The 18,683-nt window shown below is 35.4% G+C and overlaps 1 long non-coding RNA gene across 29 annotated transcripts in view; it reads left to right on the forward strand.

Annotated features, from left to right (window-relative positions):
• Nucleotides 1–18,683, forward strand: part of LOC141502865 (uncharacterized) — a 788,683-nt gene that overhangs the window by 190,240 nt on the left and 579,760 nt on the right. For all 29 annotated transcript variants that reach the window (XR_012472692.1, XR_012472694.1, XR_012472693.1 and 26 more), the window contains one exon: nt 17,276–17,336. This is a non-coding gene — a long non-coding RNA (uncharacterized LOC141502865). The remainder of the gene's footprint in view (nt 1–17,275; nt 17,337–18,683) is intronic.

An 18,683-nucleotide genomic window follows, 5' to 3' on the forward strand; every position in this document is an offset into this window, starting at 1 on the left:
GACTGCTTCTTGTTTTCTGGGACCTGTTTTGCTGTGCTCCACTCTCACCATGGCATGGCAGAGTTTTCCCATTGATCTTCCAAACTGTCCTTGGCAGTCCCTGGACTGGAAAATCCACTGCCACTGATCTAGTCACCTTGCTTCCTGCTCCTAGATTTCTGAAACTGGATCATACAGGCAGACCATGCTGCACCATGCTCCTCTGTCACCCCAAAGCAACAGACCTTTCCCAGTGATCTTCCAAGTTGTCTTAGGTTGGAAAATTGCTTCACTTCATCTTTTTTGTGAAAAATTTTTAGAGTAATTATTTAAAGGGGTTTGGAGGGATTTGCTGGGAAAATTTGGATGAATCCCTGTTTTTACTCTTCCATGTAAAGTATTAAACAGGTTAAAACAAGCATCTTTATCAGAATAAGAGGAGGCTGTTGTGGCTAGCTTGCAACGAATAGGGGCAGGGGGGGAGGAAGCTAGTGCTTTACTATACTAACAAGTTCAATTTGAGTGAACAACTGTAGGATGCACCAGCTAAAAAAAGGCAATGTGATATTTGGTTGAATTGACAATAAGAGTCTGAACTCGATAATTCAAGTCTGATATTGTCAATTAATTATAGATGAAGAGCTAGGACTTCAGGGTTCATATTGTAGGCGAGGAAACTGTAGCAAATGTAACATGGGTAGTGGGAAATAGTGTAAGGTTTCAAAAAATGACAATTCTATTGTACCTTGCTCTGGTCAAACCACATCTGTAATATTTTAAATATTCCATTTTGGGTGACATATTTTAGGAAGGCTATTGATAAGCAAAAGAGTATACTAGGGAAAGAAAACAGGGAAGGTAAAGGATCTACAATTCTTGCCATATGATAAAGAATATGTTCTTTGAGGTCATTGATGTTCCATTTTTGCCTTTGTATGCCTGGCACTTGCTAGTCATTTATATAAGTTTGTTGATAGATTGATTAACTGGTGGAAGGCCCTGGGTGGAATGTTTGTCCAGGAAAAGAGAATATTTAGGAGTGTATTTGATAGATATTTTCAAGTATTTGGAGTGACATGTGGAAGCTAGATCACATTTACTTTTTGGACCCAGAGTGTAGAACTAGGAACAAGAAAATGGGCCAAAAATGCAGAGGCAAATTCAGACAATGTACTGATGAGGAAGTATGCTGCTCACATACTGACATATTTCTTTTTTTCCTTCAGTTAGAGGGAGGGTAAGAAGGGGGGAAAATAGTAATTTAAAAAAATTAAATTAAATTAAGAAATAAGCCTGCCTACGCATTTTTCCTCACCTCATATTCCCCCAGGAGATGTCTAGATCATGGTTGGTCTGTGGTTTCATTTACAATTAATTCTTTGTTTGGAGCAGCAACAGGATTTTAGAAAGTGAGAAGCAGAACTTCATAAATTTATTACTTCCATATCTACTTGTGCCACAGAAATGCTTTGTGAAATTAAATTTGTTAGCTAGATTAAAAAAAAGAATCTTAGGTTCGCTAGTGGATTTTTTTTTAAATATTGACAGGACTGATAAATCTCTGACTTTGGAAGAGGGGGCAGAGTCTTATGAAAAAAAGAGAATAATCGGCTCCAAAATGCTAAGGAGCAAGAAAAATTAGAAAAGCCAGAGGGTTTCTAGAGAATTTTCTCTTGCTTTAGTAAAGACGTATGGTGATATGATTTTTTTGGAACACCCAGAGAGAAAATTAATGTTTTTAATTTTAAAACTAATGGTTTAGTTTAAACATTAACTGATACTACTTTGAAGAGGCAAAATCATACCTTAAATATTGAGTTGAGCACCATGTAGTTGAGTGCTGGGTCATGAATCAGGAAAACTCATCTTTTTGAGTGTAGTATGGCTTCCGATACTTATTAGCTATGTGACCCTGGACAAGTCACTGAACCCTCTCTGTCTCAGGTTCCTCATCTATAAAAAGAACTTGAAAAGTTGTATGAAAAAAAGGAAATCACTCCAGTATTTTTTCCAAGAATACCCCAAATGGGGTCAGGAAGGGTTGAACATATCCGAAATAACTGAATAACAGCAACCTGTACCTATAACTATCCCTCCTCTATTTGGAGCTCAGTAGGACTAGACCAAGTAAGCAGTTATAAAAAGGGATGTTCATGGTGCATACCTGCCACTTTTTAAAGTTAGTAAACCACTTTGATATCCATTAAAAAACTTTTTGAGTTCTAAATTCTCTTCCTCTGTCCTGCTCCACTCTATCCATTAAGGCAAATAGTGTGATATCAATTATACATCTGAAGCTATGAAAAATATATTGCCATATTAATCAGTATTGCCAAAGAAGAAGAAGGAATAAGGAAAAGGAGAAGGAGGAAAAGGAAGAAGGAGAAGAAACAAGAAACAGAGAAAGTGAAAAATGTATGCCTCACTTTGTACTTAGAATTCATTAATTCTCTCTGTGGAGATAGATGTTATTTTTCATCATGGTTCCTATGGAATTGTATTGGTTCTTTGTCTTGATCAGAGTAACTCTTTCACAATTTATCATGTTTACCATATTTCTCATGTAAAAAACACACCCTTTTCAAAAAAATTGGGTTCTAAAAACTGTGAGCGTTTTATATAGGATTGTAGATTTTTTTCTTTGCAGTTCCCAATTTTTTGTGCTTGTTTTTTGTGCTCATTGTTGTGCATTTATTTTTTTAGGTTTTTGCAAGGCAAATGGGGTTAAGTGGCTTGCCCAAGGCCACACAGCTAGGTAATTATTAAGTGTCTGAGACCGGATTCGAACCCAGGTACTCCTGATTCCAAGGCTGGTGCTTTATCCACTGAACCACCTAGCCGCCCCTTTGCATTTGTTACCTGTATATTAGGTTACGTTTTACCATGTTCTGCCCAGAAATGGCTTAGAAAAGATTTTCGTATCTTGCTGAATTCAAGTTCAAAGGGATTCAGTTTGCAAAAGTGAATGGAAATTGTGCTGTTAAATGTCAGTATGTTCCTCCTCCAACTGAGAAAACAACCCGAGACTGGCTATGGGAAGAAGAAACCTGACTGAAAACGCCCTGGCCGAAGAAGGCCAGGAGAGGAGAGTCAGCCAAATGGCCTGAGTTAGAGAGGGAATTGAAGGAAAGGATGGAAGAGCAAAGGGCAAGTGGGATTCCTGTGTCCACAAAGATGGTTCAGCAGAAGGCAAGAGGAATTGCTGATGAGAAAGGAGTGACTGATTTCAAAAGACACAACTGGTGCTTCAGGTTCATGAGCCAGAATGGACTAAGCATGTGTCCATGCACCAGACTTGACCAGGGAGAGCTTGTGGTCAACCCCAGACCAGAGCACAGGCAGGAGAGCAGTCAGAGATTCTTCTAAGACAGGGATTCGTCATCAGACACAAATGAGGATGAGCTAATGGATGGGAGCTGTGACAATGATGACAAGTTGAATGAATTTTCTGATGAATAAAACTTAACTTTGTTTAATACATTTTTACACACACACACACACACACACACAAACATACTATGTACAATGTCCTCCTAGTTCTGCTCATTTCACTTTGCAGGTTTTTCTCAAACCACTCCCTCATCATTTCCTATTATAATTATATTCCATCAAAACCATATACCCCCCAAAACCCCAAACCATATACCACATCTTATTCAGTCATTCCTTTATTGATGGGCATCCCCTCAATGTGATTCTTTGACACCACAAAAATAGCTGCTATAAATGTTTTTACTTGTAGGACATTTTTTGTTTTCTTTGATCTCTTTGTCATACAGACCTAGTAGTGACATTGCTGGGACAAAGGCATATATAGTTTTATAGGATTTGGAGATTGATCTTCACAATGGCAGACCATTTTGCAATTACATTATTATTAGTATATCTATTTTTTCACATCCTCTCCAACATTTTTTTTGCAAGGTAATGGAGTTAAGTGACTTGCCCAAGGTCACATTGCTGTATAAGAATTAATTTTCTGAGGTCAGATTTGAATTCAGGCTCTCTTGACTCCAGCTGCCCCCCTTTACAACATTTTAAATCTTCCTTTTCTGTCATGTTTGTCGGTCTGATAGCTTTGAGGTATTATTTTAGAGTTGTTTTAATTTTCATTTCTCTTACCAATAGTGATTTAGAACAGTTTTTATGTCACTATTGATAACTGTGATTTCTTTTCCTGAAAATTGCTTTGTCATTTCCTTGACCATTTATCAGATCTTGTTTTTATAAATTTGGCTCAGTTCCCTATATGTTTCAGAAATGAAACCTTTATAATAAAAAAATTACTGTAAATCCCCTCCATCCCTGCCCCTCCCCCACACACAACTTGTCACCTCCATTTTTCCTGTTTCCCTTCTAATTTTGGCTGCATTGGTCTTGTTTGAGAAAAACCTTTTTAATTTCAGGTAATGAAAACTATTCATTTGACTTCCTGTGATCCTCTCTGTCTCTAGTGTGGTAATAAATGCTTTTCTTAACCATGAATCTGACAGATAATTTTTTCTGTGCTTCCCTAATTTATTTATAACATGCTCTATGTTTAATTTAATATTTTCATTATATTAGCTGTCTTTCCATGAATAATTAATATTTATGTTTAGATATTTTTCATTTGAATGGTTTTATTTTTTTGAAAAGTATTTTGTAATTACATTCATTTAATTCCTAGATTTGTCTTTGCAGATAGATTTCCAGGTATTCTATGAATCTCTTTCTCCTGGGTTTTATTGGTAATATATAGAAATATTGATTATTTTTGTGGATTTATTTTATATCCTCAAACTTTGCTAAAGTTGTTAATTGTTTCAACTAATTTTTAAAGTTGATTCTCTAGGATTCTCTTAAGTATATGATCAAATCATCTTCAAAGAATGATAATTTTGTTTTCTCATTGTTTTCATTCCTTCAACTTTTTTTGTATTATTGCTATACAATATTGAATAATAGTGGTGGTAATGGACATCATTGCTTGACCTCAGATATTATTGAGAAGGCTGTTAACTTATCTCCATTAGAGACACATAAGGTTACTCTTGGTTTTAGATACATACTACCTATCGCTATAAGAAATGCTCCAATGATTCTTATGCTTCCTAGTATTTTTTAATAGGACTATTACATTTTTCTAAAATCCTTTTAGAGATTAACTAATATAATTATATGATTTTGTTGTTTTTGTTATTTGGTCAGTTATGTTGATAAATTTTCTTAATACTGAACAAGTCCTTAGTTACTTGTATAAACATAACTGACTATAGTATGTGATCTTTGGAATATATTTCTATATATTTCTCTAATCTCCTTGCTAGGACATTTTTTGACATCAGGATTCATTAGGGAAATTGGCCTATAGCTTTCTTTTTCTGTCTTTGCTCACACGTCTGACAATCTGTAGCTACTGAAAGAAGATTTGGTGGCTGAGCAGCTTCCTGGGAGATAAATAAGGGGCATGATGTTAAAGTGATAAAGTGATAATTATAATGATTAAAATCTTTATGGTACCTTAAGGTTTACAAAGCAGTTTTTTTTGTAACAACCCTTGGAGACAGGAGATAGAACCTTACATAGACCAGGAGAAAGAATTGTCTCTTCCTGTGCCAAATTCCTATCCTCAGAATAAAGGATGATATTGACTTGTCTTCCAAACATTTTTTTCTCATCTATTTATTTTTCCAATTACATGTAACGGTAATTTTCAAGAAAATTTTTTTATATTTTTCTCTAACCCCCTCCCTTCCCTTTCCCCTCTCCTAACAGAAAGCAATGTAATATTGTCTCTATACCTATAGCCATGTTAAACATAGATCTGTTTTAACCATGTGTGAAAGAAGATTCACATCCAAATGGAAGAAAAAAAATTAAAGAGAAAAAATAGTATAATTCATAAGAGAACTATTTTTAAAAATTGAAAGTAGTAAACTTTAAACTGCAAAATTTCTTCTTTGAATATGGATGGTATTCTCTATCACTTGTCATTGATTCTTATACTGCAGTTTTGCTCACTTCACTCTGCATCAGTTTGTGCACGTCTTTCCATGCTATTCTGAAGTCCCATCTCTCTTGATTTTTTTTTGCCACTAAGAAAAATAACTGCTATAAATATTTTTGTACATTTTTTACCATGTTTTATGATTTCTTTGGAATACAGACCTAGTTGTGATATTACTGGATCAAAGGGTATGCATAGTTTTTTTCTGTGCACTTCTGAGAATTTAAGTCAAAATATTGTGATCCCTTTGAAAGGAGGCATCACTCTGTTTAAAATGGTACTATTCTGAGAGAAACCTTAATTCCAGAATTAGATAGAATAGTAAGAGATTGTGCATCTATCCTCAAGGAGTTTGTTACTTGATCCATGCAAATTAGATACCAAAATGCTCATATACCTCACAAATAATTAGACCTACTGATTTCATTTTGGACACAAATCACTTGAAAGGTCTGTATTTAAATATCATCTACTTTGTTTATAATTTTTCCTAGTGGTCTCAGTTTTGTTTTCTGGAATCAATCAAAATCTTTATAATTATTCTATATGCTGGCCCTTCTAGTGCTTGAAAACAGCTATCATATCCTTTCTTCATAATTCTTATCCAGATTAAATATCTCCTCACATAATATGGTTTTAAGCAATATGTTCTTTTTTCTCCTATTTGCAAGTATGTTAACCTTCAGGACCACTTAGGTCTTCATTTTCCTTTTTCTTTAAATCAACACAAATCCGTCTTTATCCCCCATCCTTGCATTGGGGAAAAATAGCAAAGAAAAAACCCCCAAAATCCTTGTAACATATATGTATAGCAAAGAAAATAATGTCCACATTGTCCAGAATTTCCATCCTTATCTAGAAAGTATCTCATTCTTCTCCCTGAGTTCATCATCTCTCAAATGAATACAGATATAACTTGTTCTCTAGCTTCCTACTATTATCAGTCCTTCAGATAAATTGAGTTTCTCCAGTCTTTGAAAGTTTCTTTTCTTTACTCTTACTGTTATTATATAAATTTTTCTGATGCTGTTCACTTTTTATCATTTGAAATGGCTTTTCTGAAGCCATACATTTTATCTTTTCTTACAGAAGCATAAACACATTTTTATAACAAATTAGTATAGCATAATTTATTTAGTTATTTCTTCAGTGATGGACATTCCCTTAGTTTCTAGTTCAGTATCACCACAAAAAGAACTGCCATAAATATTTGTGTGTATAAGTTACTTTTCCTTTTTCCTTGGATCTCTTTGGGGGTATATGCTAGGCCATCACTTTCAAGAGGTCACAGTCTACTTTCTCCTTATTTCACAGTCACTTGTATTCTTGAATACTCAATGTTGGCATTTTAAGCAAGATTCTTATCAGAACTCCTAACAATGATATTGTGTTAATGTTTCCATCTCATTGATTTACTGCTTGGATTATTAATTCTCAGGCATTCTGGATATTTGCAGTTTTAATAAGCTTAGTAATCTCAGGAGAGGTTGTTCTTTCTTGATAAAATAAAACAAGACCTTGGAAAGTTACATTGAATAAATGAAAATAACATTATTCTATCAACCAAATGTTCTAGCATTTTTTTTGTATTAATACTGATTCTCTGGGATTGAGCCAGCTCCTGAGATCAGGCTTGGGGCACCAGGGCAAGATAGGACAGGTCAGAATCAGAACAGGGTATAGTTCTGTCATATCTATACAGGGCTAGCCAAAGCAACTTGGGCTACCCAGCCTTGCCAGATGTACAGGATCACCCTATCTGAACAAGTATCTTTGGCTCCACTTCTCCTACCCTTGTGTGTCTAATGATGTCAGCCAAAAATTGATCATTTATAAGTGCTTCTGCCAGCCACTAGTGCACAGTAGAACCAGAGGTCCAAGGAAATAATAAGGAAGACAAATGAACAAATGGAAGGGAAGAGGAAGAAACCAAAGCCCTTAGGCTTTGATGAGTCCCTTTTCCATTCCTTGTTTAAAGATCAAAATAGTGGTTACCTTCTCAACACGTCTGACTTTTACTCCTTCTGTAGATGTCATGACCCTATATTCTAGCACATTTCTTCACCTCTCATATCAGACTTTGGGACTCAGCCAAATGCCCTTCTTCTGATCCATATTTCCCACATCTGTTCAATTTATCTTAGTTATGCATAAATCTGTTCATGCCATTCTTTTGCTTCAGCTTCTTTCCCGATTCCTTATTACCTCCTGAATAATCTTCCCTCCCCCAAGAGGTATCATTTCTATATATTGTAAGTTCTTCAAATAGATTAGAAAATAGCAGCAAATAAAAACAAGTCTATTTCCATAAAGTTTTTGTGAGAATTCCAACAAGGGTAGTTCAGGGGCACATAAAGTACATATATCACTTTGATTTTAACAATCCTGGTATGAAACAAAATTGTCCTAAATGTCATTGTCCATAGTGGATAAGGAATTAGCTTGAGTTTTATTTGTTCTAAAAAATGCATCATTTCTCAAAAAGTTTTATTTCTAGAGACTTTTCTCTCTATAAAAAATAAAATGCTCAATTAAAAACTGATTTTCATCTATTTAAACTGATCATCAAAGTGATTTTGAGTACCAGTTTATGACTCTGTGCCAACATTTCTATTTCTTGAACTTGTACTATTTTTGTTGTTGTTGTTGTTGCAATTTAATTCTTCTCTTCTGGTTTGATGAAAGACAGATTGATAGGGTTTTGGGTTAAGTTGCTTTCCTAAATATATCCTAAATGTAAAGTTTATGTTTAACTTTTATGAATTGTTGTATGAAGTATACAAGTTGATTGACTTAGTAATTGAAGTGAATTGAGTTCCTTGGGACAACTTCAGTAGCAGAGAGTATGATGGGATGATAAATGTCTTTCATTGACACGCCACTGTTTGGCCCAGGAATAGAATTGGAGTAGGTTTCGTCATAGGGAAGCCTATCCTTAATTATAGACATTAGTCTCCTTTTCTTACCCTTTTCAGATTAGCAAGTCTTTCCAAAGTTTTGGGAATCCCTGATTAAGGACTGGTTATGGTTTGTGTCTAGGTTTCCTTAAAGGGAGAAAGTAAGTACTAAATATATATATATATATATATATATATATATATATATATATATATATATATATATATATATGGACTTGCACAGAATTATATAGAGTGAAATGAGCAGAACCATTGTATACAGTAATAACATTATTTTAAGAACAACTTTGAGTGAATAAGACAGTTCAACTTTTATAAATGTACAAATTAACTATGAAGGACATTTGAATGAAGACATCTGTGTACAGAGAAAAACTGATAAATATAAGCATGTATAGCATAAGTTTCTATATACACACATATTTGTGGCTACTGGTAGTCATCTCTAGGCTTAAACTTATTTTCTTGGAAACAAAGCTGGTATATAATGGAGGAAACCTTATTGACTTTAAGGCCTGTCCTGTAGCCAACATATTCCATTGATTTTCTTCCCACTCCTAAAGCTTTTTAATGAACAGAAATTAAAGGTGGCAAGATACAGATTGGCCAACATTTATGTTGTGCTTAAAAGTCTGAAAATTGCTTTAAGTAATTTAACTCACTTGAATCTCATAACAACCTTGGTATGAATAATCTTATGAAATAGCATATTACAAGTACTAATCCTGCTTTATATATGAATCAGAAATCTAAAATTTAGGAAACATAAAAAGAGTGACCCAATATGGGTTACTTATTATTGGTATTAATTTAATATTTATCAAATGCCTACTACATTATATGTGAGGAATGATATTACAGTGATGAATTAGAGTTTGAAAGCAAGTGTCTGTTTTGGGGGGCAGCTAAGTGGTGCTGTACAGTAAAGTACCAGCCCTGGAATCAAGAAGACCTGAGTTCAGACAGTTAATAATTATCTAGCTGGGTGACCATGGGCAAGTTACTTAACCCCATTACCTTGCAAAACCCCCCAAAAAGTCTGTTTTGGGGGTTGGAGAGGCAATCAGAGTTAAATGACTTGCCCAAGGTCACACTCAGTGTCTGAGGCTGGATTTGAACGCAACTACTCTCAACTCCAGGGTCTGTGTTCTGCCTACTACACCACCTAACTGTCCTGAAAGTAAATATCTTAAAAGTCATTCATTGCACATCTTTTATCCACATTTATAAATCCACATTATAAGTGGAGGGTCCCCCACTCCCCCACTCTCACCCTCTTTGATGTGGAGACTCAGCCTATATATTTTATGTATTCTGCAAATAAGAGATTTGAATTTACCTCCTATTTATGAAACTATGTCATTCTGTAAGTTAGGAGTCTACCTTAGACCATGGCTCCATGGGTCTCATGGTCTCTGAAACTGCTTCACTTTGGAATTCTCTATCACCTTTCTTACTACAGTGATTTCAGTTGTTATTTATTTCTCAAATAGGAAATGCTTCTTAATAAGCAGCTGGTTTGTTATGCTTTCTTTATATTCATTTCTTCTTCCTTTCTCTTCCTGCTATTTGCAGAGAATTTCCTTTCCCCTTCCATCCCTCTGCCCTAGTTGCTGTTCTTTTTGAGTCTTTCCCCCATCTGCATCAGTATGGTCACTGAACTGATAATAATGGCCCCAGCAAATGTATTCATGGCTATTGGTGTTCAATTCCCAAACTAGCCAACGTATTGTGTTGTTTCTCACCCTGCCATGTCCAGGAGCTGTAACATGACCCCATGCCCATATGTCTTCCTGTTATCAATCTGGCTCATGAGGTCCCAGATGATCAACATTATCTCTTCCCCCAAGTCAAGTGCACTTCCTCCTATTGACAAACTGCATGTGACATAGTACTGTCATCAAAATCATCCTTGCCTTGGAAGACTGGCCAGGCCAACCTTGCCAAAATTCCAGCTCTCCTTAGGACAATAAACCATCTTCCTCTCTGGACAAAGCCACTGCTGGAGTCTCTTCAGGGATCATTTGCAGGACAGCTATGCTGACCAGTCCTGTTGACAGCTGGTCAGACAATGATGATCTCTGGGACAGGAAGGAAATAGATAGTTTTTATACTGGTCAATCTCCCTTCCCTCTGAATGCTAAGCCCAGGCTATCAGCCAAACAGGGTGATCTTGGACTGAAGTGTAAGTCTGTATATGAATATGTAAAGATACATATGCACACTAAACAGAAATGAATATAATCTGATATGTACTGATAAATATAACATCTTCATAGTGATATCTACTAATAAAACAAATAAGGATATAACAAACTGATATCTACAATAATAAGGGAGTGGGAAAAGTATATTTTAGTAGAGGATAGTAATATAATAAAACTAAAGTCCTTAAGTAGGAGACTTTGGGGGAGATCACAAGGGGTTCTGAGGGGGAGATTCACAGAAAAAAAATGAGATATAAAACAAAAAGGATCATAGGAGCATAGATGTGGAGGTTACTGAAAGGGACCTTGCCATCTAGTTCATTTACCACTTAAAAAAACCCAAAAACTTATTTTATGAAAAAATATCATATAGAAGACAGATCGTGTAGTGAAAATAACTTTAGTTTAATACCATAACTTAACAAAAATTTATTAAATACCTACAGTTTACAGGTCCCTTTGCTATATGTTGAGGGGGGGAGGAGATAAAGTTTCTGTTGTTGGATATTAATGAAACATGGTCTCTGTGAGGGGAACAACCAGTCCAGGGAGAGAACAAAGCTCTCTCTCTCTCTCTCTCTCTCTCTCTATATATATATATATATATATATATATATATATATATATATATATATATATAATATGCATTCATCCTTTGATTACCTTCAGTACTCATAAGTAATATAAAAATTAAGACATGCATAGCAAAAAAGGTCATAAAAGTTCCCAAGAGACAAGAAAAGTACCTCAAATAGCTCTTTGACAATTTCTAGCAAAACACAAAATAAAAATAAAAAGACTTTTAATAGCCATGATAAAATGTTTAAATGAACTTTTTTATCTATTCACTAAGCATGAGAGAGGAACATGATAATGACTCTGTTTTTGGGTAGAGAGAACACTAATATTAATGAGAGTTTAATCTCAGAATTATGAGGTTAGTATCCTGGGGGTGGATGCAAGAAGTAGATTTTTAGACTAGCCTCTGGAGTTATAGACTCCTCACTGGGATGTTATGGAGACTTGGGATCTATTTTGAGACATTTCAAAACTCCTGGGGAATGAGGAGGTGGAGGCAGCAGAGCCCTCTGCTTGTTTATTCTGGTGACTTAAGTCAAATGCCAAGAGAAGTTATCACTATATATGAGTCCATTGAGCCCATTTGAATCCAATCCTGATCCTGTCACATAATTGAGTCATCTTTAGAGCAATACTGATCATAAATTGATAGCTTTAGAGTGAAAGATTTAGAGAGACAGAGGGCTCTAGGGGACAGACATATAGTCCGACCACCTATTTTCACAGATGAGGAAATTAAGGTTTAGAAAAATTTAAGTCCTTTTTTAAGGTCATAAGATAGTATGTAAACTTTTGTTGCATAAGTACCTCATGGTGTTCAATGATGCCAATATTATAGGCTAGTTTCCTTTAAGATTGTAGTCTTTAAACTTTTTAGTTCATATTTTCTAAAAAAGAAATTGCTCAAGCAGCCTCTCCTCCCCCCTCCCTCTCTCTTTTTGTCTCTCTGCCTCTCCTCTGTTTCTCTGTCACTCGATATCACTAAATCTGTCTCTCTCTCAGTCTCTGTCTCTCTCTATCTCTCCTCTATCTCTTGTTCTCTCTCTCTCTCTCTCTCTCCCTCTCCTCCCTTTGTTTGTTTCTTTGTCTCTCTTTCTCTTTGTGTGTCTTTGTCTCTGTCTCTCTTTTCTTTTTCCTTACCCCCCTCTCTCTTTCTCTTTCTGTTTCTGTCTCCCCCTTCCTCTCTCAAATTTATCTATGTTATATATACTCTATTGTCCTGATAAATATGTATATTATAACACATACAAATTTAAATTATGAAAATGATGAAATGAAGAGGAGACAATATTTTATCTTAGAGTTAATAGGAACCACTGGAGTCTGAGGAAGTGACATGTTCAAAACTGAATTTTAGGAATAAGCACTTTGGAATCAGATGAAGAATGTATTGAAGAGCATGGAGGTGAGACATAAAAACTAGTTAGGGAGATATTGTAATAGTCCAGGTAGGAAGTGATGATAATCTGAATTAGGTGGTAGTTTTGGGAGTGGAGAGAACAGGATAAATATGAAAGATGTTGTGGAAGTAAAAAATCATGAGATTTGTCAAAAATTGGATACATAGGGTGAAAGAGAACAAGGAGTCATGGATGACACTGAGCGGTAAGCCTATATGACTAAAAGGATGGTGAGAACTTTGATAATGATAAGTTTGGAAGAGAAGATGGCTTGTAAAAAGAGGGAAGATTTTATTGTGAGAACTTCTGTCTTTCACAACTCATTTATGTCTGTCCATTCTGATAACCCACTTTGTCCCCCTCAAAGACAAAAGGAGAGGGGACTTTCACTTGTTGGTCACTTATAACCCTTTGAGAACTGCTTGCTGTAGCCACTAGCTGATGAGGTGTAAGTAGAGGGGATGAATATAGGAATTTTCCCAGTGGTTGCTTTGTAGCTGCTCCTCTAGGTATTAAGGTAGCAAGTCATGATTCTTGTTATTGTCCTTAGGGCTCAATATTTGACTCAGAAGTGGAGAAGTTTAGAATTGGTACAGTAGACAGCGGGGTGGAATGAAGAAGAATGGGGATAAATATGACTATGTTGGAGCCCAGTACAGTGATTAGATATTTCTGGAAAGGTGAAATGAGTTATCTCCTTATCCTTTGACTGGATGATAACACACATCCTGGGGCAGGTTCCTTCATTGGGCCCTGTCTTCATTGGAGATCATTGCTGTAAAGGAATTATTTTCCAGTATTCCATGGAGGAGTGCCTTGAGGAGAGGAGATTGTCTTTTTTAGGGCAGAGGTTCTTAACATTCTTCTGTGTATGTCATCCCCTCCTTTGGTAAGTACTTAAAACTTATGGACCCCTACTCAAAAACATGTCTTTCAATGCAAAAAATAAAATACAAGGAAATCAATCGAATTGAAATAAAGGGGTGGGGATATCCAGGGGATTGTATTTATGACATTTCATTTCATTTCAATAATCAACTAAATGATTCCTAGTCCATAGGAAATAGAAAGTACATCTGCTCTGTGGTGGGGAGAGGGAGAACCCCTCTTGCATCATGCATCCCCCCAGGGTTCTTACGTTCCCTCTGAGCTAGTTCCCAGGACAGATCTTCATTCCATACTGATTGGATTGGTAACATCAAAAGGAAACAAAGACATGATGGTGGGACATAACACTGTAACCTTGCCCTGACTTCACCAGAGGACCTTAGGTCCCCTTTTCAATTTTCCTCACAATGCTTTCAAACCACAAAACCCTTCCATTTCCATATTGAGATCTTTTTAAAAAATTAGTATTGATAATGCTTTTTTAGAATGCTGTCTGTGGATGCTCTTCACTTTTGACAAGTCACATGGTAGTTTCACTGTTGTCAGAACTATGAACAGAAGTTTATCTGCTCCCCAAATGCTGTATAGAAGATCCTATTGCACCGCAGTGGCTTTTTCTGAACTATATACTATACTATAGAGAACAGTGGCTGTTGTCTGATTGGAAGGCCCAAATAGGACTGCCCAATCCCACCATCTGTTTGCCAAGGAACTCATTAAGTGTAAAGAGCATTCATTTCAACATCTGGGTGGGGGAAGGGAAAGTAATAACTATCCCACATTGTTCTTTTCAATGACATCTAACTTTGACCCGAAAACCAATTCACAGCATTTAATGGTGTGGATGTTGTTTTCTGAAATACATTATCACCTCAGCAGTAGCTCTTCTTGCTACTTCTCTGACTTGCCATAGACTTAAAAGAAAATTTGTCAGAAGGATCTAAGTGGCTTTTGAAAGATACTCCAATCCTGAACATACTCTTGTCATCCCTCTACCTCCCCAATTATTTAGCATTTAGATCAGTGGTATATAAGCTGTGCCCTACAGACCTTCAAATGGGTCTAGGGATAGATTTATTTTGGGGAGGTGGTCCATGGACTTGAATAGGAAAAAATTGAATTTTTTATTTTCACCAATTTCTAAATGAAATTTAGCATTTCCTTAAATGATTTTAAACCTAGTTTGCACAGGGGTCTGCAGGCTTTACCAGACTGCTACAGGATTCACAAAACAAAGTTAGGAACCTTTCATTTATGGGTTTACTCTGTTCACCTATGATTGGCTGTGGATATGTTATCTTTTTCTTTTTAAAAAATTATCTTTTATCATTGGACTCTTGACCCTAGTTGGACCATCAAATGATATTCACCAAGGAGATTTACTTCTATAAAAATTCTCTAAGCTTAGGAATGAAAATTAGCTTCTGAGGGTGTCTTCATTTCTCAGTGGTATTTTTGTTTCTCTTTATGTTTGAGCTCTTTGTCAGCTTCCCAATAGTCAGGCAGACTATAAGCAGCAAGCACCTTAGAAACACTACCATTGCCTCCTTTTTTCACATCAGTGTACTTTTTATAATGCATATCATAACCTCTATGAAAAGTTCCAACAGATCCACTGGGACAAAAATTCTAATTCATTATCTAGGCTAATAGCTGCTTCATTTCGATAGGTAGGAGTTTCTCTTCTTTAATGGTGTTAAAAACAATAAATTTGATGCCATCTTGCCTCCCATATGAAACATCAAAGGAATATGTTTTCTTATGTTTTCTCCACATAGATTTTAGTTTCTGCACCTTTTGTCTCCTTATCAAATTGAAAACTCCTTGAAATAGCTCATAGGTTTTTTTTTTTTGTTTGTCTTGGGCTTCTTTTTAACTGAAGGAAATCCCTTTATCACTTATGATGGTCATTATTGTCATCAAGGAATATTTTATTGTGTCCCTTTGCTTTACATAAAAAGCTAACTATATTATATGTTGGGAAGCCTGGATAAGTATAAGATGTGCCCTCAATGGGCACCTGATGTGTACTTGTCAAATAATGATAACATACTAAAAGAAAATTTTTATAAAATAAATATACCCTTGGACTCTGTGTTTTCCATGAGGTTCTGGAAAGAAAGATGGTCATATAATTTTTAGTTTGAATATTGTCTGCAAAATTATCCACAGGCCTCTGTGTTCACAGGCTCTGTTAGCATAATGTACTGATTAGAATTTCAGGTTTGAGAAATTCACCATCTTCCTTGAATAATTTTTGAACAAATACTGTATTTCTAGTCCAGTTCATGAATGTTTTGCTTATCAGCTTTGCTGAGCCGATGTTCTTTGATCTGCATTGTGAAGCCTAGAATAACAAGTACTAACAATAAGGAATTGCTGCTGGAATCACAAGACCTGGGATACTGTGCCCATTCTCTGTTCTTTACCCAGACATAGTCTGTTCAATTCTGAGAAACTTCAAGCTATTTAGTTCATTTAACTCCCTACCTTGTCACCTCAGGTACAATTTTGCTTACAGCTTGGTCTCTAGTTTCCATATAGAAAAGTATACACTATACATCTTGTAAAAAAACCCCAACAAAAAACCAACACACATTTAACAGAATTATTGAAAAGGGCATTTATCAACAATATTTCACTTTTTTTTGCAATCTTCTAGAAGACTACTACTTAAACTTCATTAGGTTAGAAAGCAGTTTGAAGGACTACATTTCAAATTCCACCTTATGTCTGTGTTGGTCAACTCCCAATACAAGTCAACTGGTAAAATAGCCAAGCCTGCCCTGGTCATCTTGTCAGTGACTTTCTTAGCCATGAAACTTATTCTGTTTTAATAGGATCCAGAACTTCTAGACTTCTAAAATTTTCAAAAGTAGTTTTTATGCTGTGCTATGGAAATGCTTGTTTTACTTCATAAATTGAAAATTAAATAAATAAAAACTCAACAAAACAAAATAAAAATCCCAAAGTAGCTTCCATGCTTGCACCCAATTCAGTACACATATTTATTTATCTATGATTAGGAAAGAGTAAGCATAATAGAGTCAGCCTGAATCCAGACTCAGGCTTACATAGGTAGGACATTTTTTTAGATTTCATGTGCTTACAGCAGGGCTACATTGGATCTTTGGTCTAATCAAATAATTCAGATGACTGAATGTGGTGATTCTTACCATCTCTTCTTGTATTCCATCTGTCTATAAACAATTTTTGCTTTACTCATAAAATATTTTTAAAAGTTTGTAAAGAAAAGAGAGGCAAAATAAAAGTTAAGTAATTCTTCCTTCTCTCTCTCTTTTGTTTCTTATTTAGGTGATAAGGCCTAGGAATTGAGTCTGCAGTGGCCAAAGGATAGGACCACACTGGTGATCAGGTAAGGTTTGGAGTAGAATAAAAACATCAGATTTTAGAAATATAAAATCTGAAGGATTAGATCAGCAGTCCACATTAAGACCCATTTGAAACCTAGGTGTGATTTTAATGTGAAAGATGACTGAGTCAGGGGCTCTTTATTTATTTCCAGAAACCTACTGAGCATCTATGAAGTAAAAGGCATTTGTATGGGAAACCATTGTTTTCAAGGGTAATATATGAAACGTGTGTTGGAAATGTCAAATATGAAAGATAATGAATATAAGCTGCCCTGAAGTAAAGATAAAACACTTATCATATTGCTAAAAGAAAGTCTATTGGAAGGCAGAAAAAATTATACAGAATTTTACCATATACAACAACAACATGGACATATTTAGGGAAAAAAATGTGCTACTTTTTAAAAAACAAATAACTAAGGAGGAAGCATTGTATAGGAATCAGAATCCAAGTTTTCTGATTAGAATTGAAATCAGGAAGGTTTAAGTTAGAATTATGCCCCAGATACAAGTAATGTGACTCTGGGTAAGTCCTTTAAGTTCAATCAACTGTAAAATGGGGGTAATAAGAAGCCTAACTTCAGAGATATGTTGTGAAGATTACAGGAGATAACATATTTAAGGGGACGTTTGATTTTACTGGGGTAGAGATAGGATCTACTCCTACAACTGACAGTTTTTCTTAGGGAGCTTCTTCTAGACAACAATGGAACAGGGAACTTTCCCTGGGTATTACAGCCAGTGTGTGACAAGCAGTTTTTGAATCCAGGTTTTTGTAACATCAAGATTCACTTTCTATTTACTGTACTTTGCAACTACTCTAAGTAAAGGGCTTTGTAAACCTTAAAGTATTATAGTAATGTCAGTTATTGGTTTATTAATAAAATTATTGTTAATATTTGTTATGCTATTACCTTATAAAATTTGAAGCATCAAAAGAATTTAAAGAGAATTTAAGGATGTGGAGAACATGATGGAAAATGGAAATGAGAAGTTGGACTTTGGTGGTTGAGCAGGGATAAACGTTTATATGGTGCCTATTATATGCTAAGTGTTAGGGAAGTATTATCTCTTTTGAGCCACATTAACAACTTTGGGAGTTGCTCCTCATTTGACAACTGAAGGAATTTAGGCAAACAGAGGTTAAACGATTTGCCCAGGCTCATATAGCTATTAAGTATCTGAGGTCGAATTTGAACTCAAGTCTTCTGACTCTAGTCTACTAGCTCTATTACTGAGACATCTAGCTGCCTCAATGACACAGATAAGTTGTTCTTACTGGCCTGATCATTCTGTCTCCTTTCTCTTAAATCATTACTGAGAGAGCTAGTTACTCAAGTTTTTTTTAA

Source organism: Macrotis lagotis, chromosome X (genome assembly GCF_037893015.1).
Source record: "Macrotis lagotis isolate mMagLag1 chromosome X, bilby.v1.9.chrom.fasta, whole genome shotgun sequence".
NCBI lineage: Eukaryota > Metazoa > Chordata > Mammalia > Peramelemorphia > Peramelidae > Macrotis > Macrotis lagotis.